This window comes from Micropterus salmoides, unplaced genomic scaffold, assembly GCF_014851395.1.
Source record: "Micropterus salmoides isolate LMB-PRFRI ecotype aquatic unplaced genomic scaffold, ASM1485139v1 Ms_hic_scaffold_1, whole genome shotgun sequence".
Classification (NCBI taxonomy): Eukaryota; Metazoa; Chordata; class Actinopteri; order Centrarchiformes; family Centrarchidae; genus Micropterus; species Micropterus salmoides.
Window position 1 is genome coordinate 63,608,308 of NW_024040040.1, and position 27,172 is coordinate 63,635,479.

General features: G+C 43.8%; 1 protein-coding gene and 1 long non-coding RNA gene across 2 annotated transcripts in view; both read left to right on the forward strand.

Moving 5' to 3' along the window:
• Positions 1 to 27,172, forward strand: part of LOC119898138 (B-cell receptor CD22-like) — a 509,835-nt gene that overhangs the window by 312,544 nt on the left and 170,119 nt on the right. The window lies entirely within an intron of this gene.
• Positions 15,894 to 25,450, forward strand: LOC119899232. The gene is made up of 4 exons (XR_005443755.1): positions 15,894 to 15,952; positions 16,081 to 16,168; positions 19,973 to 20,030; positions 25,341 to 25,450. It is a non-coding gene; the product is annotated as an uncharacterized LOC119899232 (long non-coding RNA).

Here is a 27,172-nt window from a genome sequence, read left to right on the forward strand (position 1 = left end):
AAGCTTTGCCTGTTCAGTTTCATATCTCAGCACTTTCTCCAACTCAATCAATGCCCTGACACATCTTCTCCACTGCAACTTCTTTCTCAAACTTCATACGTAACACTAGTAACAAAAACTATTTTGTTCCTGCTGCTATAGGCTTTTTCAATAATTCTGTGTGAGATGTGGTGTTGTGTGTAGTATGTATCTATTTTTGTTTCTTATGGTGGTTGTGCTTCGTAGAGCAACATGCAGCGAAAGCTTCGAAAATTACTGTTGTTTTAGTACAAAATTCCCTTTTTGGTGATTGTCCAGACTGTGATTCTTTGCTGAGCTGCAGCAGAAGGTTTAGCCCCACTGTTGTCCTAACGTTACTCTGTCATTCGGTCACAAAGCCTTTCATATGCAAATGTTATGGGTAAAATCAAAACAACATTTTTACTTGTTATTCAGCAGCGAGTTGTATTTTTGTAGTTCCACTCATGTCCACCTTCTGCTAAGAAAGGTAAATGTTTGCCCAGGGAAAAAAAATACTGTTTCAATGTAATATTTCCACAGATTGCAGCTTCCAGCAAAGAGTTGAGCACAGCAAAGTAGCACAATATGAGAAAATATTGGATTTAAACTTTTGGCTTTGTTACAAGCATATTATGAACATTTTATCTGTCCAGACATCTGAGATTAACAATATTCTTTTTAAGACTCAAGCTGCTGTTGGAGAACATGTTTTGACTTATCTTCTAAGGGTCCTTGCACACCTGCAGTCCGTTTCATTTGGTCCAGAACAAGGGAAGAAATCATCCATCGTTTCTGGTCTCGTTGCGGTTGTTTGGCCACACAAAGATCAGTAGGCAGTCCTCATACCTAAACGACAAATTGTCAGTGACTCCCAAGACAACACATATAACCATTGCAAATGTTATTTTCATTTATATTTTTCTTCGCTCTCTCACATATGTAATGCACTTTTACAGATAGATGTTTATTGTTTTAATCTTGATTTTATTATTTATTGCACATTAATTATCTAGCTTTAGATTATAAAGTACCTTTGTATCTGTTTTTGTATCTTTGTGTCTGTAAAGCACTAAGAATTACTGTAGTGTTTGGAAGGTGCTACACAAATAAAATTGCCTTTCCTTGCAAAGTACCAGTCGAGCTCAACTACGTTACGCAAGTCACATGATGCGAGTCACATGACATTAAACACATGGTTAACATTGTGAAATGATCAGAACACAACTACTAGGACAAAGATACCCACTCAGTTAGCCTGACTGAAACTACTGAGACCTCATGTTAGCTTTGGCTAATCTCTAGACAGCATTTTGCACAGAATGAGGATAGTAGATTTTGATCCTCATTTCTTTCAGTGTAGCCAAAACGGGGTCGCTGCAGGACCAGTGTGGAGACGAGGAGTGACTACAGGGACTCTTCAATGTGTATATTGCAATCAATCCATCCATCCATCGTCAACCGCTTATCCTGCGTACAGGGTTTCGGAGGGCTGGAGCCAATCCTAGCTTACATCGGGCGAAAGGCGGGGTACACCCTGGACAGGTCGCCAGTCCATTGCAGCATATAGCAATGAAAGTAGCCTATTATATTTACATAAACTTGCCAATCTGAACCTCTGGTTGGCCTATTTTGTGGAATGGTATTGTGTTTTCATTTGTAATGTAATGTTTGTAAGTTTATTTATATAGCACCTTTCACACATAAAAATTGCTTCACAATAAAGTGCGATACAATACAACCAAGTGAGATACACTACATAAAAACATAAATACACAGGAAAAACATAAATCAGACATAAAACTCTTGTTTGCCTGTTTGAATAGCTTTGTTAATTGCTTTATGAAGGAATCAACAGAATTTACACAGTGTACAAAAAGAGGCAATGCATTCCCCTGCCTAGGTACCACTCAGGGATAAAAATTAACACTCGCCATCCGCCAATTCCGGGTGGATTTTCCGTTTGTAGTTCATTGTTCTTTTCATGTTACTTGTGTTTGATTGGCATAGATTTGTAAGGGGTGGGCATTTGGGGGCAGGCGACAGGAGTCAGGAGGGGAGAGTGAGATTGTAGCCAATAGACTGTATATAAGAAGCAGACATAGTCATTGTGACGTCACCCATTGGTTTGTGGAATGCCATTTTGAATGCCTCGAGTTTGGCCGATAGAGCACCACCATGTTGAGTTTTTGCAACCAGCTGCACCAGACGTGCCCATATTTGGACGAGACGGTGTAGCTAAGGGCCCTGTGTGGAGCTAGCTAGCTTGCTTGCTTAGCTAGGTGCCTCTGTAATTCACGTTAACTCTCATTTTAACAGGGCTGACAATTTTGTCTAGCGAACAACAGTCTTAAAACTAAATGTACTCACCAGAGAAAGTGAAAGTCAACTCCTAATAAGCCTTTTCAATGGCGCTGGTTAAATTTACACAGTGCTGTGGGTATGAGTCACTCTAGCCTGATTGAAAGGTCTCCATGGTAACGACTTGTTAATCACAGATAATCCCGTCCTGAAACATACTCAGCTTTATGGTCTATTTTCCTCTAAATGGGACCATAATTTACTAAATGAACATGGTGTTGTATTGAATAATACTTGAAAGTAGCAATTCAGACCATAAACTCAATAGGAAAGTGTTTACTGAGGTAATAAATCAGCTGAGAAGTAGAAATCATTATAGTTGTGTATAGTAGTAGTGCTTTCACTTGACCAGCTTTACAGGAACCAGCGGCGTGCCGCGGCATGTTGGCTGTGGCTTTTCACAAACAGTCTTTCTGTCTCGTGTCTGTCACCAACTTTCCCTGCTCAGAGGCGGATTAAATCTGCTCCATACCTTTCATAAAGTACAGCAAACCAGCAGATTGGTGCAATACCCCCGTGAAATAAGGCAGCGCGAAAGCTAATGTTAGGAGCTAGGAACTGGGAGTGTTTTTAGCTTTTTAGCTGGGTAGTTGGCAGTCCAGTCGATGTCTGACATGCTGTCAGATCTTCTAATGGTTCTGCTGTCCTCCCCAGAGATCAAGGAGAATGATCCATAAATTGTGTAAAAATGTTGATCCCACAAAACCTTTGATTCTGTGGCACCAGGACTGTCAGAACCAGGAGGCCAAAAGAGGGTGATTGTAGAACATGAGCAGTCTGATGTGGAGGTTTAAGTTGAATGATATAGCATGACAGGAAAGCACGGACACTAATGTATATGTGACACGAAAGGCAATTTATTATTTTGGCCGGTAAAAGATGTTTTGTCGGTGGATTTCTTTCTACCAGCCACCTTGGCAGGTGAGCCAAAAAGTTCATTTCCACCTCTGTGACCACTGCTTGAAATGATTGGTCCCCTATGGTCTTAAAATTTGTGTGGGGAACCACTAATAGCATCTGACCTGATTACCTCAGACTTCAGGTGAAGTATGAAGTTTCATATGAAGCCTTTCTGTGCAACGCTCTGTCAGCATGCTTTTTGTGACGGGCTGTGTTTTTGGTTTAGGTATGTGTCATGTGAAATATAGACATGCTTTCTGTTCTGTGTTGATCCGTTTCAAATATTTTTTATTGTTACAAGCTTACAGTTTTATTGGATTATGGAGTAATTTACCATGCAAATGCCTGTCTTGCCCATTGTGATACAGTAAAACTGTTAACTGTATTTTCACTCAATGTCACCGCTAATTCTCCCTTACCATGTTTGAAACCTGCAGCACTGCTTATCAAATGGAGAAGCCAAACAATCTATCCACCACAACATCAAACTAAAAATTGGCTCCTCAACCATCACTCCAACCAGGGTGGTGAGAAACTTGGGTCTCATGATTAATGACCAGCTGTCCTTTACAGACCATGTTGCTGCTGTCTCTCACAAAAATCACACCCTACATCACTCAATATGCCACCCAACTTCTGGTACAGGCCACAGAGCCGTTTCAGTAGAGTGGGCACTCTTAAAACCAGACTGGTATGGATCTAGGAGGTCATTCCGTGAGAGGAATTCTGACACCTGCCCATTCAATAGTTTTAGATAAAAATGGTAGAAGAGACACTGGTCGATAGTTCTCAACTTGAGATGGGTCAAGTGAGGGCTTTTTGAGCAAGGGAGGAACCCAGGCCCTTTTGAACATCAGGGGAACAACTCCAGTGGATTTAATTTTCACTTTTTTTGCGTCATCAGTGGAATTATTGGACACTTTGGTGAAGGAGCTTGCTCGCTGTTGTTCGCGCTGTGAAGCGCTGCAGGAGAGGGAAAAGAGCCGGGTCGCTTGCACGTCTTTGCCAGCGCTACCGGCAATATTTCTCTCCAACTTGCGCTCACTGTGCAACAAACTGGGCGAACTTCAGCTTCTGGTGGGGAAAAACAAACTTTTATTCATCTTCTGTTCTGTGATTCACAGAGACCTGGCTGTCTGAACTAATACTAATACGCTGCAGCTGGCTGGCTTCCAACTGTACAGAGCGGACTGCGACACAGAACTCTCCGCCAAAACCAAAGTTGGAGGTGTCTGTTTTTATATTAACAATGGCTGGTGTAGCAACATTACAGTGATTCAGCAGCACTGGTCTCCTAATCTGGAATTTCTTATCGTTAACTGTAAACCATTTTACTCCCCCCGTGAGTTTGCTTCATTCACTCTGGTCGGTGTTTACATCTTGCCGCACTCCAATGTTCAGGACGCACAGAGCATGCTGGCTGACCGGATACTGTGTGTGGAGCAGACAAACCCGGACTCCCTTGTTATTGTCCTCGGTGACTGTAACAGGAGAAATCTCAGCCAAGAACTCCCCAAATACAGAAAGTTTATAAAGTGTCCAATCAGAGAGGGGAACACTTTGGATCACTGCTACACCACAGTTAGCAGTGCCTATCACGCCGTCACACGCGCTCCACTGGGACACTCTGATCAAGTGATGGTCCATCTGATTCCTGCTTACAGGCAAAAACTAAAGCTCTGTAAACCTGTAGTGAGGACATCAAAGATGTGGACTAGTGAAGCTGTTGAGGACCTCCAGGTATGTTTGGAGTGCACTGACTGGGAGGTTTTCAAGAATGCTTCCAACAATCTGGATGAGTTTACAGAGGCTGTGATGTCCTACATCAGCTTCTGTGAGGACACCTGTATACCAATACGGACCAGGGTGAGTTATAACAATGACAAACCCTGGTTTACAGCTAAACTTAGACAGCTAAGGTTGGAAAAGGAGGAGGCATTTAGGAGTGGTGACAGGGCCGGGTGCAGGGCGTTAAAGTACAGGTTTAGCTGGGAGGTGCGAGAAGCTAAACGACTGTACTCAGAGAGACTAAAGAACAAGTTAACGACGCCACTTCTGTCTGGAGGGGGTTCAGACAGATCACAAACAACCCAAAGTCCTCCACTCCATAAACGATTCTCGCCTGGCAAATGAGCTGAACAAGTTCTACTGCCCCTTTGAGAGTCAATCAGACACCATCCCCTGTGACTGTATTTTGTAGGGGATAGAAGAAGAAGAGCACAGGACGTGCATGTTAGGAGCTAGAGGTGTTATAAGAGGAAGTGTTCTCGGAAGAGATGAGTTTTCAAGAGCTTCTTGAAGTTAGAGAGGGACGCCCATGCTCTGATGGCGTGTGGTAGCTCGTTCCACCATCGTGGTGTCACAGATGAGAATAGCCGGAACTGGGATTGCTTTGTGTGGAGGAATGGCAGAGCCAGGCGGCGTTCGTTGGAGGAGCGCAGTGGTCGAGAAGGAATGTAAGTTTGTATTATGAAGTTTAGGTAGATGGGTGCAGACCCAGTAGTCACTCTGTATACAACATTAGTGACTTGAATTTGATTCTGGAGGCCACGGGGAGCCAGTGGAGGTCACTGAGTAGTGGAGTAACATGAGTCTTTTTGGGCTGATCAAAAACCAGTCATGCTGCTGCTTTCTGAACCTTGTAAGGGTTTCACTGCACAAGCTGGAAGACCTGCTAGGAGAACATTGCAATAGTCGATGCGAGAGATAACCATGGCCTGTACCAGAAGCTGGGTGGCCTACTGAGTGAGGCAAAGGGCCTGATTTTTCTTATGTTGTATAGAGCAAAACGGTTTGACCGAGAGACAGCAGCAACATGGTCTGAAAAGGACAGCTGGTCATCAATCATGACACCCAAGTTTCTCACCACCTTGGTTGGAGTGATGGTTGAGGAGTCGATTTGTAGTGTGATGTTATGGTGGATAGATTGCTTGGCTGGAATGAGTTCAGTCTTAGAGAGGTTTAGTTGAAGGTGGCAAGCCTTCATCCATGCAGTTTTGTCCGAGAGACAGTCCGTGATCCGCGCCGAGACAGTGGGATCGCCTGGCGGGAAGGATAGCTAGAGTTGCGTATCGTCTGCGTAGCAATGGTAAGAGAAGCCATGCGAGCGAATGATCGGCCCATTGAGGTGGTGTAAATTGAGAAGAGAAGGGGCCCTAGCACTGAGCCTTGGGGCAAACCACAGGAGTGCTTTACTAGAGATGCCCATTGCTGAGAGAGCGGATAGCAGGATCCTGTTGTTGACTATGTCAAAGGCAGCTGGTCAAGCAGGATAAGACCAAGGATTGGGCTGCAACTTTAGCTGACCTTAGGGCTTCTGTTACAGACAGAAGAGCCGTTTCAGTAGAGTGGGCACTCTTAAAACCAGACTGGTATGGATCGAGGAGGTCATTCCGTGAGAGGAATTCTGAGACCTGCCCGTTCAATAGTTTTAGATAAAAATGGTAGAAGAGACACTGGTCGATAGTTCTCAACTTGAGATGGGTCAAGTGAGGGCTTTTTGAGCAAGGGAGGAACCAGGCCCTTTTGAAAGTGGTCAGGAAGGTTCCTAAAGCCAGAGAAGTATTTATCACATGAGTGATTGTCAGGACCACGGTAGGAGATATGGCTTGGAGGAGATTCGTAGGAATCGGGTCCAGTGGGCATGTAATTGGACAGCTACAGGTCAAGAGTTCTGATACTTCACTCTCTCTCTGTGAGGGCAGAGGAAAAGATTTAGTAGGACTGACACAATGGTTGAGTTTGAATGTTTCAGAGAATTGGCTAGTTATAGCTGCCACTTTGCCTGTGAAGAAGGCAGCAAAGGTATCAGCAGACAAGTTTGTGGGTGGTGGAGGAGGATTTAGTAGCGCTTTAAAAGTGGAAAATAATTTCCTTGAGTCAGTGGCACTGCTAATTCTGTTATTATAGAACGTAGTTTTGGCAGCACTGATGCTTGTTAAGAAGGAGGATAGGAGCAATCGGTAGCCCTTAGGGTCGGCGGGGTCTTTGGTTTTTCGCCATTATCTTTTAGCAGCTTTGAGATCAGTACGGAGCCCACGGATGGTATCAGTTAGCCATGGCAAGAGAAGAACAAGGTCAAGCACCTTGCCAGCTTTGTGGGTCGGGGGGCTGAGAACCCGTGTTAGATCAAAGGACTGAATCAGAGACAGGAAGTCTGCTGAGTTTGAATTGTCTAAGGGAATGTTATGTCACCGAGGACAAGTAGGGACAGTCATGCTCTGGGATTGAAGACAGCAGTGTGTCTAGCTCCTCCACAAAGTTACCCATTTGTCCTGGTGGATGTTATATGACAATCACAGAGACCTTTACCGGAGCAGACACAAAGACAGCATGGTATTCGAAGGATTGATGATTCAGGTGTTATGTACCAACAGTGTGGATTGGTGCATTTTATATTAAATAATTTGGAGACTCAAATTCCTCTTTTCTCTCCCAGAGAGAAGGGGGTTGGAGATATCAACTTTCAACAGAAGGCTGAAGAGACCCCAAAGGAGGGGGGTTGAAATATTCCCTCCCTAAGTGCTGTCTCTGAGCAGCCTGATCGTAAAACTGGCCACCTTTTGATGCCGCAGCCAGATAACGCAGTGCTTGACTGTTAAACTGACAAAAGGAACATTGACCACCGATTAGCGTTTTCCTGAACAGCCTATCAAAACTCTTCTTAAAGAAAGGGCAGGAAACCCTAAACTGCCCCACACACACGTAACTGTGGCAACTGACCTTCCTCTTTGTTTAATCATATCTCATCAAAGGGGATACTCATTTCACGCCTAGGTGAGAAGCTCCAGGACACCCAGAGACCCAGACCTGAAGTCCTTTATGCGAACAAAGACTGATGTGCATGTGTGATAAGCCAGAGTTGCGAAAGGGGGACACAACTCCTGCCTTCTTGAGCTAAAACAATGTTTCATTATAAATTGTTGTTCTCTTTAAATAATAATCCTTGCTAAGTTAGTAGTGGCACTGCCTCTTATTTGAGTAGTTATGACCATGTTGTTGCTATCTGTTGTTGATATGTTGCTGAAAAGAATCTAAATAAGTTAATTTTGCGTTTTAATTAAAGGTTAAGGTTAATGACATTCCTTCAGTTTATGTGTAACCAATGCTTGTTCACAGTACTTTCTGACATTCCTTTAGAAAGGATATGTTAAAGAAATGTCATCCTATACTCGATTAATTTTCCAGCTCAAAATTAAGGTCAAAATAACTGAATTTCCCAGCTCCTGAGAAGATTGTTTTAGGATTAATCAGAGCTATCCTCATGTAACCTGAGCTCCCCCAAGTGGACAAAATAAGTATTACAGGCCATCGTCTTAATGTATAAATGTCACTCCGTATTTATCTTGTCAATAATCTAATGCCATTCGTGAATCTTGCTTATATTCTCTAAGAATGTGTAACAGCCAAAAGCCTATATTTAGAAAGCAAGTTAAGTTCCTCTCATCTGTGATTCCTATGAAGTGCTAACCTTGTAAGGTCTAACTACTGACAATTGTTCTTCCTGTTATCAAATGCTTAAACTTAGAACGGTACAACCGTTTGACAATTGAGGTTTGATTGTGGGAAGATATTTGATTACAATACACGCCAGTAGATTTGTTTTTGATTAACTTTAATATGTCTAAAGAAAGACAGTCCCTCTGGAACCGGAAACAAGCAGCTCCGGAACCAAAGGACTGCCCTCTGGGAACCACGCCCCAACAGACAAAACAGCGACACACGCTGTCGTTCCCTCTCTTGCACTCTTGCCTCTTGTCTGCTGGCTTGTTCCTGACTCTTCAACGGCGCTTCGGCACGCGCCCGGCGTGCCCCTCTCCCAGCAACACCTTAAGAGTTCGGCCCGGCGCAATGAACGGATTTTGTTCGTTTCAAGCTACACACGTGAAGTGCCGCGACCTCAGCTTTCCCTTGTTTCAGCAGCTTACTTGTTTTATTTGCTTTGGTTTTGTTTGTTAAAGTTATCAGTCCGTTGAGTTACCCTAGTTTAATTCAATAACAACCAAGTTTAAGCTTTATTCTTTCGAGCTAAATGACACTGAGCCCCGACGCCCGGGTCAACCACGTGTCCCGCCAGCAGTAACAAAGGACGACGAAAACTGCTAAACCGAGCCAAGGTTGGCCCCCCACTGCAAGTTTCTTCAATAAGCCTACCAGAGACGGACCCCCAGAGCAATTCCCTGGCAGAGAAAGTGACTGGCCGACGGCTTGAAGCTGTCTTAAACGAGAACGCACGGACTCTGCCAGTGTGAGGCTGTTTTACCAGCAACCCAGCGGGGAGAAACAAAGACAAATACCAAAAACCTCCATTCTCATTGTTTAGCCATTGTTTATTTCTCTGATGTATTTAACCGCATTTTTATATCACCTTAGTTAGTTAATAAATTCACTGTAATCAAGGAATTGTGTGTATTGCCTATCTCTAAGTCCCTGCCAAGAGAATTTACCCCTTCCATATGAGATTGACTGACTGATCAATAATTATTAACTTTATTATTAACTAACTGATCAATAATTGTATAATTTTAAAAGCTACCCAGAGGTCCGGAGACTCTAGGTTAATAACTCCGGTGGTGCCCCGCGAAATGAGAGCTTTTATGAATTAATATTTTCTGAATATTAAAATTCATAATTTGGTATTAATTCCTCACCAGCGTGGAGATGTGAGATGACCATGTCAGATTCTCTGTGATGCTGATTCCCAGGCTATGTATGTCTGTCTATTCTAGTTAGTTTAAAAATGTACTTTAAATAAACCTCATACTACCAGTGAATCTTAATTAACCAATGTGATTTTTAATTAATGTATATTTTTGAACACTTTGTATCTTAAAATTTGTTTTGAAAAGCTGGAAATTTAACTAGGGCAAAAAGCATAGATTCAATATAAGATTACATTGAATTTGTGTAAGGTAGGCTATTGGCCAGTATTTATAATCAAATACTGAATTTAACACAAAAGTCACAGTTTTTTTAGGAATGTTTTACTTGAAACATACATTAAATGGTATTCTTCCAAAACTAAACAGTAAGATTAGTAGATTAAAAGTAACCACCATTGATAAACACATTCTTTGTCCCCTTTGTTCTGTCCCCTACCTGGGGTCCCATAACCATGTAGATAAAGCCCAACTGCTGCCAGAGGAAGTCAGTGATGACACTGCATCAAACATGGCCCTTCACTACATCCTGCAGAAAAAGGAACTAATTAGTACTGTAAGAACAAGCGATACCAATGTTACTCGGGGATGGGCAAAAATACATCTAAATGTATCTTGAAAATACTCAAACTGTAAAGGTATATAAATAAAAACACAAATTAAAGCAACCATAACATGTCTCAAAATAAATTAAATCTAATCTGCTTTGAGAAGCACTGTATCATAATGGGGATTATTTTAGCAGACTAGTTGACTGTAGCCATGTCAAAAAAACCATACTCCAAAAATCTTCGATGCCTGCATGGTTGTGCTGTCCTAGCAGACACAAATTGAGTCAATTTCACATCCATTTTTTTTTTCATTTTCATTTTTGTGGAGCAACTCTTGTTGCCTGGACTTGCCTGAATCAGAGAAAACCAATGAAATATCCATCTTTCACTTTCATGTGTCTTAAATAAGCATGTGCAAAGCCTTCAACACACTGTTCCAATTTCCTGTTTTGGGGAAATTATTTTCTGCATTTTTAAAATACTCAACATTGTATTATTTTGATACAAATTACACAGCCATTTATGAGGCTCATTAAATACAAATTACAACACACTATTTTGTATTTCAAATACATATTTTACATTCATATATCAGAAATACTGCCCATGTCTGCCTGACCGCATACTGGAATATATACCAAAATACTAGTCTATTCTCTGTTCTGCAGAAGAAGTTTGCAAAGCCTGCCAGACATACCTCCCCCAATGCAGCATGGATGGAGGATCGAGGGGGTGGTGATGAAGCAGTGGATAAGACACATACATGCCCTAGCTGCTCCAGAGGTGTGCGACTTCATATCGCAATAAATAATTAATTAATTAATTAATTGGATAAAAGCGTCAGCGTCATGAATAAATGTGAGGGGGAATTCTATGCAGGATGACACTTCCATCAGCACCAGCTTGGAGCTTGTGCATTGCCAGTGCAAAATGTAGGAACTGCTCCAATGCTGTCTAAGGACGCAACACACAACATTGTGAGCGTACAGCCATTGCCAAAGTGCATCTTTAAATAACATGACAAACCAAGTTCATTTTTGTCTGGTGTTTTAATTCACTAAATAGCTCTAGTTAGCTGTTTATAATTTAACAATATAATCATGATCCAATAGCATTCCAGGAATTGAGCGAAACTTACCAAGTAAAGGGTTGCCTTACTGTACCGTGTACTGCAAAGTATTTTAAACAATCATTACAAAACAAATCCCACCTGGACGTTGCCTCATGGGGAAAATTTAGCCTATATTGCTTACTTCACCCAAGTGAGGTGTTCCAAGACTGTCTGCGTTCTGACCTCCCAATGTAGGCTCCACTCCACAGACTGTATATAAAAAGATCCACTCTGAGGTTGGCTCCACCGTCAGGTCACGAAACACATGCAAAAAATACAAAATCCAATGTGCGATTACACAGGAAACGGATACAGGATAACGTAAAATAAATATTTATATTCGTGTGTGTTTTGATCTCTACCTGCACAAATATAACTCAAACTGTCAACTCATAATGAACTCCGGAAGCTGTTTAAATCAGCTGTGTTGGAGCAGGGAGATGTCTAAAACAGGCAGGACAAGGTGTAACTTACTCCTAGAGATGTTTGGGAAACATTTACATTACATTTATTCATTGAGCTGACGCTTTTATTCAAAGCGACTTACAATTTATTTATGTCACAGGTTGCACACCCCTGGAGCAAGTAGGGGTTAAAAGTGTCTTGCTCAGAGACACAATGGTGGATGGGTCACAATGGGGGATTGAACCTGGGTCTCTCACACTAATGGCATGTGTCTTATCCACTGCTCCATCACCACCCCCAAGCACTGTCCCATACATAAGCTTCACTTCAAATAAGATAAATTCATACAGCCAGTCTACACAGAAGTGGCTGAATGATAGAAAAAAACCTTTAAATCTTAATTTTATCTTCTTTTGGACGAGAAAAAAAACAACATCAGCATCATAGTCAACAGTTTAAGACAATAAAGCCAAACACACAATTAAATAAATAATTAACATTAGCTTGCGGTATCCCCAGAAAAAAAAGCTAATCCTACTATACTAAGTTACTTCAGGTGTAAACGCTAGCCAACTTGCAGTATACTACATTTAAAACAACAAAGAGTCTAACATTACCCACATGTGTAGCATTCACTACTTTGCTTAAATTAGTTGCACAAATACTAATAACGGTAGCTATTTTGATGGCAAACATATGCCAAGACCCGTCATTCAGATGTTTTACAATGTTTCAGGTAATGCTAGTCAGTTACCTACCGTTGCCACAATGTGTAGTGCAGCCATACACTGTAGCCAAAACAACGGAGAAGTTGCGTCTTTTCAGGGATGAAAAAAAGTCAGTTTATTATTTCCTGTCTGGCAGCAGAGCCGACTTGAGAGCGGAGCCTGCACCGAAAGTGAGTTCAGAGCGGCGGTCAGTTCAAACTTAACCATGGATGTTGCCATGTCATGTTTCTACAGTTGCTGAAAACGGGCACACAGCACTAGAGAGTGCGTTCCGTCCATAGACTGAATATAAAAAGGTTTTGTCACTGTTCTTTTTCTTCTTCTTCTTCTTCTTCTTCTTCTTCTTCTTCTTCTTCTTCTTGTAGCATTCTGGCAGCGTAGACTCTCATCACTATGTTGAATACATATGTTCGAAGTAAGAAGAAGAAGTAATAATATACAGCAGGCGTTGGCAAATAAGTTTTGCATTGGAGCAATTTTTTAAGCCATTAGATGTTGGGTGGGAATATAAGACATAATAAGTAGCAATTTTGTTATTGTGTTCAGTTAAAAGGAAGTTTTTCCTTGTCTCTGTTGCCTAGTGCCTAATTGTTGGGCTTCTGTAAATAACATCACAGAGTACGGTCTAGACCTGCTAAGTTATGAAAAGCGCTGTGAGATAACTGTTGTTGTGATATGGCGCTATATAAATAAAATTGAATTGAAAAATTGAATTGAAGTTAGCTCAGTTGGTAAAGTGTTCCAGTGTTCCAGTGTTTGACCATTACTTTGACTATGGATGCTTTTACATTTCCCCAGTATCTCCAGGCAAAGAACATTTAGGGGAATCACGTTTTCTGACCGCTCTTTCAGAGGTGTGTCAAGCAGGCTACAGATTCTTTTTAATGTTGTTCAGAAAATTTCAAAGTAAAAGCTCTCAATTCAACTCGAAATAAAGCATTGATGCAAAAAACGTTCTTGCACTTTTATTTTGAAGGCAAAACCACTAAAGAGGAAGTGATTATGTGAGTAACTGTTGCTGTCATGACTGAGATCTATTTAAGCACCGCTATCAAAGTATTTATTTACATTTATTTTATTTTACATTTATTATATTTATTCATATTAGAATTAATGTTGTAAAATGCCTTTGTTTAAAATGTATCTATTATGTGGTTTATAATGCTGTGGTAGAGAAACAGTGATAATGTTTCACACTCTTGGCTTACATTTTCCATGTTATCTGTCAGTGGCCATGGCGCAATAGCGTTTTACTAAATAACTGTTTTCACTCCCTGGCTCGTCATATATGGACGCATGGCCAAAACCCGTCGGCGTCAGTCTGTAACGCACTGGGAAGCCCTGTAGCATCAGCTTTTGACGTTAAAGTATATGATATTTAAGACATAGTTAGGGGGTGGTTGGGGTGGATTGAGGGCCAGAACCTGGACTTTGAACCAGAAGACTAGGTGTTTGTGTCTTGTGTGGAACAAAAAGTCAACATTAAATATTTTTATTTAAGTTAGGCAAGTTACATAAATTGCGTAAGTTATGGAAGTGGCGTTAGTTAACTTGTTAACTGACCTATGTAGTTATTTAAACCCAAACTATGATCTTTTCCTAACCTTAACTAAGTACTTTCGTTGCCTAAACCTAACCACATTGCAACGTTTCACAACTTTAATAAGGTGCCTTTTCAAAATGGCGATGTGTCAATACCAGACATTGCATATGTATTGTTGCTAACTTAACCGGACGTTGCAGATTTCACATTGCTAAGTGTCGCTAACTTGACTGCAGGGCCCTAAATATCTAAAAATTACACTAAAGCGCCTTGACCAAGCGTCAATATGTGACGAGTCGGGAGTAAGAATGTGTTGTCTATGTTGTCTCAGAAGACGCCACCTTTTGTCCTGTGACAGCTATCCTACGCTCTTTGATAGGTGTGGGGGTGGAGCGGTAGTCTAGACAGTTGGTTGCACATTGCAGCCTCACCACTAGATGCCACTAAATCTTACATACTTTACCTTTAATGGAAACAATGGACTATGGGCACAACAAGAGAAAACCTCAATGACAGCAGTCAGGTAAACTTGTGTTCTCTCAAAGTCTGATGTCAGCAGATAACGGTAATGATAATGTGCAGCTGTCCTGTCCTGCTAACCCAGCTGATTAGTGCATCTCCTGGGCTGTCTGTGTTTTGGTTGCTTGCCAGGCTGCGTCGGACAAATGTTAGCGTGAAATACTATTACGTTTAATAAACTGCAGCTCTGGAAAGATTATGTTAATTTCCCAGACAGACTGCACAGACCCAGTCCAGACGTCTTTAGCAGGTCCCACAGACCCAGGTGAAGTACAGGCATCCTCAGCCAGTACGAGCACAGCCAGAAATGTACAAGCAAGCATCAGATACAAGCTGCTCAGACCCTAATGCAACAGTTGCTGCTCCTCTAAATGACCCACCAGATTGGCACCCAGCCTTATCAGACTTCATGAGGACTGAGTTAGTGCGCAGAGATCTGTTCAAACCAGCACTGCTCTTTTCTAGAAGAATTTTCCATTCAGGCTTCTTCCAGAGACTGTTTTAATGAGGATTCTAATGAGAGCACTGTGGTGTCAGGTGGGACTGTTCAGCAATGGATAATTGTTTACATGGCTCACAAGTCTGAAACATTTCACCACATCAATAGAGCAATAATGCAGTCTAATCACAGTAGTATGACGAAATACCCACATCTCTTGCAACTCATTTTTCAATTTACACTGCTGTATTCAAACCTGTCTTCAGTGAATTTAAAAAGATAGATTTCTTTTTATAAGATCAATAGATTTGAACATGTAATACTTTTTACTTTTGATACTTATGTACTTTTAAAACCAGGTTCTTTTTTTACTTTTACTCGAGTAATTTTTTACTGGGTGATTTTCACTTTTTCTCGAGTAACATCTTAACAATAACAATAACAACCTTGTTTAAATAAAACCTGTTTTATTTCTATATACATTTACCAGATGCTCCAAAGCTTCCAGTGAGTCCCTCTGCTGACATAGTGGAGGGCAGGGTGACTCTGACCTGCAGCAGTGATGCTAACCCTGCAGCTAATTATACCTGGTACAAGGAGAATGAAGACTCACCAAAAGCATCAGGACAGAACTTCACCATCACTGACTTCAGAGCTGAACACAGTGGGATTTATTACTGTGAAGCCCAGAACAGAAGAGGACGTCATAACTCCACCTTACATCTGATTGTTGTGGCAGGTACGTTTCTGCATGACACTACCTGGCTGATTAACAGAAGAGCATCTCCTGGCAAACTGATTCATGATACAACTCTACTAGTGAGGTCCAGCACAGTTTATCTAATAACTGTCTATCTCCATTTCTAGAGAACTCAACAAGGCTAATAATTATCATCACGTTGACTCTGGTGGTTGTGATGCTGATTCATCTGCTTCTGTTTTGTCTGTGGATGAGGTGAAACTATAAGAATGAATCAGTTCTATTTCGTATAGGCTTCGCCCTCTAAGGCTATCGCTATTGGGTTTACCCCTTCCGCGTGCCTGTGCAGCACTGAGAATTTCAGTCTACGCACACCCACAGTGTGGGCCTCTCCTATGTCCGCACCTTGTATACATACAACGGTGAGGCCCAGCCATCGGCTCCCATTTTTCTTCAGCACTGAGCTGTCTAAAGAGCAGAAGATTTGTCTGAAGAGCAGAAGATTGTCTAAAGAAAAGACTTTCCAGCCGGAAAACAAAAAGAACGATGTCTTCCAGCAAGCCAGCCAGAACGGGGCGAGTCGCCGCGGCGTCTGCCACACGGGCGACATCGTGCTGGGTGATCTCCATCCCCACTGCGAGGCGTGCCTCACTCTCGGTTCGCACTGCCCGTTCTTCGCCCTTCTGCCCCCCCGAAGAGTGGCGGCTTTGCCGTTCAGGATGAGGAGGTGTGGTGGTCCACTCGCTCTCTGGATGAAGCCATCGATCTGCTGTTGATGGAAGAGCAGGATTTGGATGGCTCCACTCTTCCCATTCACGGGCTCCACTCTTCCCATTCCCCGGCAGTGCCATATGCGAGCTCATGCATAATTACGGCATCAATGGCACGCTCCTTCTGTGCGTCCAGGGGCTCCCCCTTGGTTCACAGAAGCCAGGCTGTGTCAAATGAGCCCTTGAAGCGGTCATTACGCTTCAAGGGGACAGGATAACACTACACACAACCCTGTGTGTAGTGTTATCCTATCGCTGCTCCACACATTATGCATTATGCACGCTGCACATCCTCTCTCCCCTTGCCCCCCTCCCTGACATGGTCAGGTGGCTGGCCTGAGCCCAGCTGGCTGTGCGGTCTTCATGCAGCATGGCTCCGATGTCGCAGGCAGACCTTTTCCTCTGTTGCCTGTCCCTGCCCTCCCCCCCTCGTCGGGGGAGCGCCATGGTTTCGGGCTCACGCGTGCAGCTGCCCCACCTCGTGCCCTGGCGACTGTGTCTGCCTCTGCCTTTGCCGCGCACTTTTTCCATGTGTGTTGAGACGGCCCTGGAGCCACTGCGGCGGTCTGGCATCAGGGTCCTGTTTTACCTGGACGACCTGCTGTTGCTGGCGCCGTCCCGGGAAGAAGCGGTGGTGCAGACTGCCCAGCTAGTCGCACACCTGTCTTACCTGGGCCACACGGTGAACTGGATGAAGAGTGCTCCCAGAGACTCACCTATCTTGGCGTGGTACTGGGCTCCTCTCTCCGGAGAGCGCGGCTCTCTCAGGAGAGGGTTGATGCGCTAATGGAGCTGCTCCACCATGTTGTCCCACGAGCGGCGGTGGCAGCTCTGTCAGTCATGAGGCTCCTGGGCCTCATGTCGGCGGCTCACGTGGTGGTTCCCCTGGGCCTTCTCCACATGAGGAGGCTGCAGCGGTGGTTCATCCGCCTGCGTGTCGACCCGGTGAGACAGAGAGGGCGCCGCATCTGCGTACCCCTGTCTGTGGCCCCGGATCTGGCCTACTGGCGGGACCCCTCTCTCTCTCTCGGTCGGGGTCCCCCTGGGCGGGGTCACGTCCCACCTCTCGGTCTTCACAGACACCTCCCTGATGGGCTGGGGTGGAATCTGCCTCTCTCAGGTGGTGGGCGGTCTGTGGCAGGGCCGCAGGCCTCTCCACCTAAACGCGCTGGAGCTTCTCACGGTGTGGAGGGTGATCCTACCCTTCTCCCCTCTGCTAAGGGTCAGCACGTCCCAGGGCGGGGTGCGCTCGGCGCAGCTACTGGGCCTGGCCAGGTGGCTGCTCCTGTGGGCGCGCACTCACCTGCTCTCCATCAGAGCAGAATACATCCCTGGCTTGCTGAACAGAGGGGCGGACATAATGTTGAGGGGAGGCCCTCGCCCAGACGAATGGCATCTCCATCCCGATCTGGTGGCCCAGATCTGGCTCCAGTTTGGCAGGGCAGAGGTAGATCTGTTTGCCAACAAGGAGAACGCTCAGTGCGCCCTTTGGTTTTCACTGAGCCTGCGGGACAGCCCCCCGCTGGGAGTGGATGCCTTCGCTCACCCCATTTGGCCTCCCTGGCTCCTGTATGCCTTCCTGCTGGTGCGGCTGATCCCGCGCCTCCTGGATCGCCTGCAGTTTTCATCCTTGGCGGTGATTCTGGTGACCCCAGACCGCACCAGCGCATCCTTCCCAGTCTCCAGCGGCTGCTGGCAGGGCAGCCGTGGAAACTCCACTGGAGGGGGGGCTCTCTCTCAGGCAGGGGGTACGATCAGGAGTTACCCGCTCCTCGACCAGCCTTTCTGGGTCTGGCCGCCGAGAGGCGACGCCTGGAGGGCTTAGATCTCTCCCGTGAGGTGGTTCGCACCATCCAAGAGTTGAGAGGCACCTCCACTCAGTCCTCTTACTCCTCTAAGTGGTCGGCTTTCCAGTGCTGGGTCTGGACCAGGGGACGGATCCAGTCGCCTGTCTGCTGCCAGCGGTGCTTTCGTTCCTCCAGCCACTCATGGACAGGGGGCTGGCGTTCAGTATGGTTAAAACCTACACTGCCGCCATTTCGTCCTGTCACAAGGGCTTCGGGGACAGGACTGTGCTCTCCCACCCCCTGGTGAAGCGCTTCCTTAGAGGGGTGCAAAGGCGAAGGCCGGTGATGCGGCCTGTTGCCACACAGTGGGATTTGGTGCTGGTTTTACGCGCATTAACCCAAGCCCTGTTTGAGCCTTTGGAGACGGCGGACCCAAAATTCCTTTCGGCTAAGGTCGCCTTGCTCCTGGCTCTGACATCGGCCAAGAGGGTCAGCGATCTGGCTGCCCTCTCTGTGGCTCCGTCGTGCCTCAGGATTCAGGGCAACGGCAGCTCTGCAATCCTGCGCCCTAACCCGACGTTCATGCCTAAAAGCATTACGAGCTCCTTTCGGTCGCTGCTCTCACCCTCTCGGGCTTTTTTCCTCCCCCCCATGGGTCAGCGGAGGACGCCACGTCCCACCCCCGAGCGCTGTCCTGCTATGTGGCGCACATGGCCGCCTGGCGCCGTTCTCAGCATCTATTTGTGCTCTACAGGAAGCGGTCCAAGGGACCTCCCCTGTCGGCGCAGTGCCTGTCTCACTGGCTGTGCGATGCCATTTTCCAGGCTTATGTGTCTGGCGGGGAGTCTCCCCCCGGATGGCATCAGAGCGCACTCCACGAGAGGTGTCTCCTCCTCAGTGGCGTTGCACGGTGGGATGACAGTGGACGACATCTGCACGGCGGCCTCCTGGTTGTCCCCTTGCTCTTTCGTCCATTTCTACTTACGGGATGTCTCCCGTCTCTCTCAGACTCACTCAGTACTGAGTGTTTTGGCTGAGTGATCCTTCTTGTGAGTGTGCGGTGCGCCCTCTCCCACTGGACGGTGTGGGGGGGCGGCCGCTGCTTACATGGCCCTGCCTTGTGCGCAGCTGATGTTGTCGCTGTCGTGACCCCGCATGCGTCTGTACAGACGGCCCCCCACCCAGTTTCCCGACTTACGCATGTGTCGGCCCTCGGCCTGGGCCTCACCGTTGTGTGTATATATACAAGGTGCGGACGTAGGAGAGGCCCACGCTGTGGGTGGGCATAGACTAAATCCTCAGGGCTGCGCAGGTGTGCGGAAGGGGTAAACCCAATAGCGATAGCCTTAGAGGGCTGCGCCTATACTCCTGCCTATAATCCGGGTTACAGTACGTAACCCCCGTTCCATCACTGATCTTTAACTTTGAATATTTACCTTAATAATTTTGGAGTTATTGATTAAAATGTTTGTTTATTTGTTTGTTTTTAAAAATAAATTCAGGAAGAAGAATACTCTGAGCTCGACCTCTGAACCAAATGAAACCATAGAGACGTTAGAGGTGAGAAAACTGTTGGGCCACAGTGACAGAACTTCCTCCACCAAAGGTTTATAATTGTTTGGCTAAAGGTGCTTGCACACTGCCCCAACAAACGGCGCCAGACTCCAACCGACACAGACTGTTGGATCAGTGTGCGCCGTCAGTCGGTGTCAGTTGGATGGAGTCTTTAGAGTTTGACATGTCTAGTCGGTTGAGTCGAATTGTAGAAAGTCAGACCAATGTGCACCGTTTTCTAACAAACCGCAACATTCTGAGAGTGTTCCCTTGACAATTAGCGTGGCGGAACGTCAGGGCGCATGATTTTGGCAAACAAGAATGGCTGGTTTCTGGACCCAGGAACGTGAAGAACACCTGATTGAGCTGTGGGAAGAGAAACCCAAACTCTACAACACAAGGAGCCAGGCATTTTCCAACCACGATAGCAAGATTAATGCGGTGAAATACATAGAGGAGAAACTGGAGGCTTCTGGTGAGTACAGCTAGCTAACTAGTAAAACAGTTCACTGTAACCCGAATACGATTTCAGATGAGGTTTATTGTTATTAATCATTGGTAATGTCAGTTCAACATAATGTTTGCAAAAAAGCTACTGAGTAGAGAACAGAGGGAAAATAGCTAAATTTGACAACTGAACATGCTCTTTTGATGTATGTGGTGTACTAATGGCAAGTTAAAAGATGCCTTTTATTATTGTTATTATTATTATATTATTTATTATTATTATTATTTTTTTTTATTAATAACCAGGTACTAGGCACCATCAGGCAGTGATGGCTTTTTCACACCACGTCAGTCCTGGATTGTGCAGAAAATGATGTTTCTTGAGATCCACATGAAGAAAAGGCAGTCAAAGTCAAACATCCCTCAAAACATGAGAATATTTATTTTATAAATATTCATAGCATTCCCTGAACACACCTCCGTCTGACACTTGCATCCACTGTCTAATATATAAATTTATAGTTGCTGTCAACCAGGGCCATGAGTACTATGGAATTAAATTGTTTGTAATTGTAATAAACAGAGCCACTAGTTGGTGGAGGTCTAATTGCTACATGTTTCCCATCCAAAGCACCCAGACAGTGGGGGAACTGCCATTTCTTCTGGAATCCATCAGCAATCTCCAGCCATTCAGATGTTGTGTTTGGGCACTAAATGAAAAAATAAATTAACATTAGTAATACTTTTATGTTTTTAACAGGACACTCTATCTAACATGGAAGAAAATGGACCTGAGAATGAGGAGGACAACAGCTCTAAAGATGATACCAACATAGACCACAGTGAAGAAAATGTGACTGACACGGGAGAAGACGAACCAACCCCAAGTGGTATCACACCCCCCTCATTAGGCGCAAGAGGAAGTCCCCAGACACCCAAGCTCAAGAAAGAGATAAGCAAGTTCTGGAGACAGTTAATGCTACTCTGCGCACACTCACTGAGAGTGCAGTAGTGAAACGTTCTGATGGCATGATGGCATATTGTACTTGGAGCATGACTTTAGAGCCATTCAAAAGTCAGACCCACATTATTTTTGATATGTACAAGCTCAGATTGGTCAGCTTATCTACAGTATAATGTCCCTAACCCTCATAACCATCAGTATAACAACTCATTTTGATTAAATTGATGCATTCCTGTTGCAATAGTACCTGCTGACTATATCAATGTAGGTTATTTATATTATTATGTGATTAATTGTTTTCCAACAAAGGTTAAAGTCAAGGGCAACTGGACTTGGTTGAAGATATTGGAAGATGTTTCGTCCCTCATCCAAAGGACTTCTTCAGTTTGGAAAGAGGGACGAAACGTCTTCCAGTATCTTCAACCAAGTCCAGTTGCCCTTGACTTTAACCTTCGTCGGCTAACTATGACCTGGATGACTGAGAATCTTCATAGACATTAATTGTTTTGTTTATTTATTATATTTATAGATTTTTCTGTTTATTAAACAGACACAGACAAGTATATTTTAACTGCTTTGTGTGTTTGTTTGTTTTTTGCATCATTGATATTTGTTATTTTACTGACATGTGCCTAAAAGAAAAAAATCTAGAACACAAAGACATTTAGGAGCACAGTGAATAACACAGAGTTTATTAACAATAATACTGTAAATTCATTTATTTTAAAAAAGCACCACAGAAAAAAGGGCACTTTCTCTTGGGGGATGAAAAGGGCAAGTGCTGAAGCCCTTTTTTGTCTATGTGCACGTGCCTGCTGAAAAAAACTTGTTGCGAGCTCCTTGTCCGACCCTTACACAGCCATAGTTTCCTGTAAATGGTTAGTAAAATTTCCCTCATTATTATTACGTACTGAATGCATTAATGAGGATGGCAAATTCTGACAGAAAAGCTAAAAAAAGAAATTTATCCCAGTGTGACACTGACGTTCTTTTTGGTGAGGTTGAAGCAAGGAAAAGTAAATTCTTTGGTTGGTAAAATACGCACACACACATTGCTTCTGCACCGGAGCTCAACCCCCCTTAATAAGCGATCTTCCTGAGTAGTGACGGTGGTAGAAGGACATAAGAAACACACACGTGATAATCACAGTACATTATCCACCACTGTTTTGTGACTTTGTGTGCACGCACCATTTATAAATAAGACCCCCTGCCTATAAGCAGTAGCCTTTATGATATAGGCTTATGATAAATTATTAATGCATAACGTTGCCTTGAGATATATTTCACAAAGAACTGGCCACACAGGTTTAAGGAACAAATGTAGGAATTGTTGAGCAACCAATCCGAAATTGGTAAGAAAGGCTCTGGAAGGTTTCACCTTTAAAAGAAACCCCCAACATGTTAGGTAATACTTTTTACTTCATCTAAGTGTATTGTATGAATAAAGTATATAGACGTAGGCTAGCCTTTACATTTTAGAACCTCACCTGTTGCCAGGAATCTTAAAGTCACATTCACCAGGAGAAATGCAGTCTCTGAAATTTGTGTTTTGAGTGGAGTAACCATGGTCAGTAAATGCTTGAAAGCTGGAGGCGCAAAACGGGCAAAGTTCGCAAAAGCTGCAGTGTCCTCAGAGCTTAGTTCTTTACATAAATTAGGATACGCCCCTTATGCTTCGCATTGCATTATCCAAGGTTTACTCCACAGTCTCCTCCTGGCTCGTCTTGATTGCTCTCTCTCCTGTACACGCCTAACAGCTTTAAGGGCCAGGTAGACCATGGCTACTTTTAGCATATTTAACAAGCCCTCCTCGTCGTCCATGTCAAATCAAAAAAACAAACAACCTGGGCTAAATAAGATAAAGTAAGAAACAAATTTGTCTTGTCAGTTGCTGTCTGGTCCGTGTGAACTGATGTGGTTTTCTGAACATTCTATAGACTGAAACTAATTACTGCCAACTTTGGAATGTTGGTGTTAGTGGGCGCAGTCTGAGCAGTGTGCAAGCACCTTTAAACATTCCTTTTAATCATGGGCGTACAGTGGGAGGAGGCAATAAACATATAATTTCTCAAGAATTTTTGAGGGGGACACAAATAATACAGCCAAATTGTATTTTTATAGGATACGTGTACACAGAGAGAAGTCTTGCTATTATCTTTCTGGCCAACAACACAAAGCAATAGTTGTTTAAATATGACTTAAGTTCATAGGTTCACCACGCAGTCATATTATCCTAAATAACCTGCGTCCTCTAGGCTACATATAAGTTTCTTCTGGGACAGGACGTCTCTTACTTACATACATACAGGTGCTGGTCATATAATTAGAATATAACTGACAACTAATGAAAACCCCAAAATCAGTATCTCAGAAAATTAGAATATTGTGAAAAGGTTCAATATTGAAGACACCTGGTGCCACACTCTAATCAGCTAATTAACTCAAAACACCTGCAAAGGCCTTTAAATGGTCTCTCAGTCTAGTTCTGTAGGCTACACAATCATGGGGAAGACTGCTGACTTGACAGCTGTCCAAAAGACGACCATTGACACCTTGCACAAGGAGGGCAAGACACAAAATCATTGCTAAAGAGACTGGCTGTTCACAGAGCTCTGTGTCTAAGCACATTAATAGAGAGGCGAAGGGAAGGAAAAGATGTGGTAGAAAAAAGTGTACAAGCAACAGGGATAACCGCACCCTGGAGAGGATTGTGAAACAAAACCCATTCAAAATGTGGGGAGATTCACAAAGAGTGGACTGCAGCTGGAGTCAGTGCTTCAAGAACCACCACGCACAGACGTATGCAAGACATGGGTTTCAGCTGTCGCATTCCTTGTGTCAAGCCACTCTTGAACAAGACACAGCATCAGAAGCGTCTCGCCTGGGCTAAAGACAAAAAGGACTGGACTGCTGCTGAGCGGTCCAAAGTTATGTTCTCTGATGAAAGTAAATTTTGCATTTCCTATGGAAATCAAGGTCCCAGAGTCTGGAGGAAGAGAGGAGAGGCACCAATCCACGTTGCTTGAAATCCAGTGTAAAGTTTCCACAGTCAGTGATGGTTTGGGGTGCCATGTCATCTGCTGGTGTTGGTCCCTGTGTTTTCTGAGGTCCAAGGTCAACGCAGCCGTCTACCAGGAAGTTTTAGAGCACTTCATGCTTCCTGCTGCTGACCAACTTTATGGAGATGCAGATTTCATTTTCCAACAGGACTTGGCACCTGCACACAGTGCCAAAGCTACCAGTACCTGGTTTAAGGACCATGGTATCCCTGTTCTTAATTGGCCAGAAACTGGCCTGACCTTCACCCTATAGAAAATCTATGGGGTATTGTGAAGAGGAAGATGCGATACGCCCGGTCACCGGTCGGAGCCGAGTAATATTTCAGTCCTCAGCTGATCAATCTGCGCATCTCTAGCTGTAGAAGATGACTTCCAGTTCAATAAGCTGTTAAACAAGCTACCGAACAAGCTAGGTAATGTTATAATAACAGATGGGCTCATAGATCGGTTATCATAACTTTTTGCAATGATTAATTTATTAATCACTCAGCTGCAGGCTATAAAGACAAAATAATCAGTTCATCCAATGTTTAAAGTGCATAACACAGCCCTGCAGCCATCTTAACATTACTGGAGCTCCACAACTGAAGGATTTGAACTGGTTTTCTCCAACCAGACTCCTGTGAGGGAAAGCAGGCAGTGGACCAAACCAAGAGGGGGGGACTCAAAATGTTTCTAAACTTAAAACACACTTTAATTGCCCGTTTGCATTTGCATTGTTTTACTATTTACAGAATTATTCTAAGTATATATAATTTCAACCTGTGCTTTTAATATAAAATCTATTGTTAAATTTCCATTTATGAGGCCTTTGACTCTCATATTGTTTTCTCTCCCCATCAGTTGGAGTCTGATCCTGTTTATACCAACATCTCAGCCTTGAAATAAAACTGTATGTGACTTGAGTGGAAAACAGTCACAGCAGAGGGACTCACCTGGATGGAAACAAGGAGTACAACATTGAAGTAGTGGAGAAGCGGGGCTGTGAACAAAGTGGATAGATTTATTTTAACTCCAACATTTTAATTTTTAAATTTTATTAGCAGCAGCAGGTGGACGTCAACAGCATAACTGAAGATTGTAGAATGTAAGCTTTATTTTACCTGTGGAGGTATGTTACATACGCTTAGTATTTAACTCAATATGCTAAATGTTTTTTAAAATTCTAATATAATAAAGTGCTTTTAAGAAATACTGGTTGCCCTTCATAACACATTTCCTGGCCGGGAAAACCAATAAAGTCTGTTCAAAAGATACATGTTTAACGGAGAAGAATTAAGTATTTCACACACATGTACAGTCTATATTTAAACACTGAAACCAAACAGAAGCCCAGCTCTGTCACACGATGGATTATTAGGGCCACGTTGAGGAGTAAAAAATTATGAGATTATGAGGATAAAGTCGTAATATTACGAGAATAAAGTTGTATTTTTATGCTACATGTTAGGGGAAATATCAGAAGAGCAGCCTGCTGCTTCCTTGCATTAAAATGAGGAACGTGGAGCTCTTGTGAGCCAGCCTTAAGCCAGCCTCCTTCGAAAACGACGTCAAGCCAGCCCTCGCGCTGTTTTGAGATGCAAACTGCGTGCTACTCCCTCCCTACCTACTTCCATCTGTTTGCACGTTCATGTGGAGGGTCGTCACATTGACTGGCCCAATCCCAATGTCCACCCTCACAGACTCACAGACTTTGAGGCGCATTCTCGGGAAGTCCGCGAGGGCTTAGGGCTGTCCCACTGTCAAATCGTCAAGTGTACGAGGGCTCTCTCGCGGACATTTTGAGCCCTTTTTAGACCATTTTCATAAGTCCGCATTTCTGCAGACTTTCCCTGAGGGAACTGCCACAGTTCATAGCGGTATGCCGTGAAACACGAACACCCTGAACACCCTGTTGTTTATACAAGCGCAATGCATTTCCCTGCCTTTTGAACGCCATTGTGTTCACAAATTTTTGCAGCTGATTGATGGGCGTGTCACAGGTGTTACACAAACAAAAGAAAACATATTCGAAGCCTGTTGTGCGATGTTGCGCAACGTTGCAAGGAAACATGTTGTTCAATCCGAAAATGTTGCAAACCGGTGCAAAACTTTTTGAGATTGAACTCGCTCCAGGCGGAAGCCCGGAGAGAGAAATCTGTTTATAAGAGAAGAAGAAGAAAAACGGTAAACAAACAAACAAACAGCATCGACACCAACACTGATGTTAACATTGTTAGAATTTTTCTTAACTTAAGATTGTACATAGACACATGAAATCGGAGAAATGCAACCACCTTATTACATACTTAGTTTATTCAGCTATTTATTTTAGTTTTTGCTTAATGATGCTGTTTTGACCAACAATAGTGTATTGATTATTGAAAAATGTAGATTGACATTTACCTCTCCTTCACTCTGTAGGGCAAGAGCCTGCAGGACTTAAAATCAGGTAAAAACATAAAATAAAAGGGTGTAACGTGTTTCAGCATCGTCAAGGTAACAAAGTGCTGTCCCGTTCCTGTTTACAGCATTTTGAGCCCTTGCAGCCTCTTGCACTCAATCACTTTCCAAGTGATGTCAGTAAAGTCTGTGAGGGTTCAGGTGCTGAATCAATGGCATAGCCTCAGCTTAGCCCCCTTCCCTACGCCGTCACATATGCCATAACCTCCTATATAATATATATATATATATAT